The sequence below is a fragment of the Malaclemys terrapin genome, chromosome 11 (assembly GCF_027887155.1).
Source record: "Malaclemys terrapin pileata isolate rMalTer1 chromosome 11, rMalTer1.hap1, whole genome shotgun sequence".
Lineage (NCBI taxonomy): Eukaryota > Metazoa > Chordata > Testudines > Emydidae > Malaclemys > Malaclemys terrapin.
The window spans coordinates 22,399,156-22,402,243 of NC_071515.1; positions in this window are offsets into that span (position 1 = coordinate 22,399,156).

The following is a 3,088-nucleotide window of genomic DNA, read 5'->3' on the forward strand; positions in this document are numbered from 1 at the left end:
TCCCAACCCTGTGACGGACTTGCTCTGTAACCTTAGGCAGATCACTCAATTCCCATGCATCTGTATCCCTCTCAGTAAAATGGGGATAATACAGGTTGAGTTGGAAAGCATTGAAACCCATAAATCAAATGCATTCCCTATGTATCAAAGTATTATTATTTTGTCCCTAAGAACAGACAATACATTTGATGTGTGAGAAAGTATAAGAGTCTTAAAACCAGCCCATTTGCAGGTTGGAAAGGAGGTAGTGAGGTAAAATGTGTTTAGATACTCATGCTGCTTTAGAGCTGCTTTTCAGTGCTGAATCTCAATGGGGTGCAGGCTGACCGGAGTGTCTAATGGAGATTTACTTTGATGTGGTCAGTCTCTCATGTAAGGGGTTAGCAATAAGAGTTAGAATTTAGACTGTTTCAAAACACCAGAAAACAAAGTAGGAGTCTGCCATTAAATTATTTGTTTATATAGACTAATTGATTAAAGTCAATATCCCAAATGGAAATGGTGAAAGATTCAGCATTTCAGTCCTCTTGTTTGATAGTACAGCAAAGCTGCTTACAATCATTATCTTTGAGGCATACCATTTAAATATTCCAACACAGGGTGCGGCAGTGGAGTTGGTATAAATTCCTGCAATAAAATTAATGGACCAAATTCAGCCCTGATTCAATAGAGCTGCACCCATTTAAATTCAATACAGTTTACACCAGGGTTGAATTGGGCCCACTGTCAATTAACCAAGTCCATCTGCAAATTAATGCTTTAATGCTAATGGAAATAACAAATCCCTAGTTGCACTGGATAGTAAAGCTATATTTATCTACAGAAGAAAAACAGTTTATTGGGTCAAACTTGTGAGATTGGGAGGCTGTACAGTGAAATTGTGTTGTGCCTGTCCTATGGTGGCTGCTTTCTCACTTCCTGGAGCTTCTGATTCTGCTTATTGATGTTGCCATATATTCCTCATTCCTTTTCACAGCTCAAAGCCTGAGTTATATTTGCTCTGCATTGCTTGTATCTAGGGTTGCCAGGCATCCAGTTTTTGACTGGAATGCCCGGTCGAAAAGGGACCCTGGCGGCTCCCGTCAGCCCCGCCGAGTGGGCTGTTAAAAGTCCAGTCGATGGCACAGCAGGGGCCCGGGGCTAAGACAGGCTCCCTACCTGCCCTGGCTCCGCACTGCTCCTGGAAGTGGCTTCCAGGTCCCTGCGGCCCCTACGCGCTGGGTTGGCCAGGGACTGGGAGGCTCCACATGCTGCCCCCACCCTGAATACCAGCTCCGCAGCTCCCATTTATTGGGAACCGTGACCAATGGGAGCTGCGGGGGGTGGTGTCTGCGGGTGCAAAGACGGTGCACACCGTGCAGAGCTGCCTGGCTGCCCATGTGCCTAGAGGCTGCAGGGACCTGGCGGCTGCTTCCTCGGTGCCACGGTAAGCATCGCTGGGACCCCGCACCCCAACCCCCTATCCCAGCCCAGAGCCACCTCCCACACTGCAAACCCCTCATCTCCCTGGCCCAGCCCGCAGTCCCCTCCTGTATCCCAAACCCCTCATCCCCAGTCCCACCCCCAGCTGGAGCCCTCACCCCCCCCCACACACACCTGCCCCAGCCCAGAGTCCCTTCCCACACCCCAAACCCCTCATCCCTGGCCCTACCCCAGAGTCCATACCCCCTCCCACACCTCAACCCCCTGCACCAGCCCACTGAAAGTGAGTGGGGGTGTGGAAGAGTAAGTGATGGAGGGAGTGGTGGGCGTGGTCTTCTGAGAAGGGGCGGGGCTTTTGTGGGGCCTCAGAAATGGGGTAGGACAGGGGTGTTGAGTTTTGTGTGATTAGAAAGTTGGCAAATAGCAACCCTACTTGTATCTTCTACTTCTGTCCCTAGTAACCAATGGCAACAGCAGGAGCAGATGAAAGCAACGGATTGCATATTTGCCTGCCACACTGCCAGCAGGACAGAAGGATGAAAATTTTCCTATGGTGCCAGACACTATTAACATGAGAAGTGCAGTGCATCATGGCTACCCAGAGCTACAGTAAAACTAAAAAACATATAATGTTCAAATCCAGTATCACAAGCTTCATTTCAAACCAAGACATAGTCACCTAGCTATCCTTAAAAGCATGTTGTTTGCAGTGTTGTTGCTGCTACAACACTGCATTGCCTCTGTATCTTTTCAAAAGTTGTTTGCAGTGGTGATGTAGCCACGTTGGTCCTAGGATATTAGAAAGACAAGGTGGGTGAGATAATATCTTTTATTGGACCAACTTCTGTTGGTGAGAGAGACAAGCTTTTGAGCTACACAGAGCTCTTCTTCAGGTCTTCTGGGAAAGGTTTTCAGAGTATGTCTACATTGCAATAAACGACCCCTAGCACCTAGTTACAGAGCTGACTTGGGCTTACAAGGGTCGGGCCACGGGACTAAGAACAGCAGTGTAGGTTAGGGTTACCATTCGTCCAGATTTACCCGGACATGTCCTCCTTTTTGTGCTAAAAATAGCGTCGGGGGGAATTTGTAAAGCACTCACAATGTCCGGGATTTCCCCCCCGCAGAGCAGAGCGAGCGGCTGGGAGGGCTGCAGGGAAGTCCCGGGCTGGACTCCGGAGCAGCTGTAGAGGAGCCAGATCCGCCCTGCATTCTGAGCCGGCAGCTCCTTTGCAGCCCAGTCCGGCAGCACTGTGCAGGGCCAGACCGGGTTTTGTTGTGCAGGGCCAGGGACCGGGTTTTGTTGTGCTGGGGAGCTCAGCCACGTGTCCGGCTCGGCTGCACAGAGCCCAACACTCTGTTCTGAGCAGCAGGGTAAGGAGGTCAGGGGGCAGGAAGGTTCTGGAGGGAGCAGTCAAGAAACGGGGGGGGCTTTTTGGGGGAAGTGGAGAAAGCTTTGGGCAGTCAGGGTACAGGTAGGGGGTAGGGTCCTGGGGGGCAGTTGGGGGGGGTCTTAGGAGGGGGCAGTTAGGGGACAAGGAACAGGGAGTCTTAGGTAGGGGGTGGGGTTCTGGAGGGCAGTTAGGAGCAGGGGTCCCAGGAGGGGGCAGTCAGGGGACAAGGAGCAGGGGGGGAGTGTTTGGGAGTTCTGGGGGGGGCTGTCAGG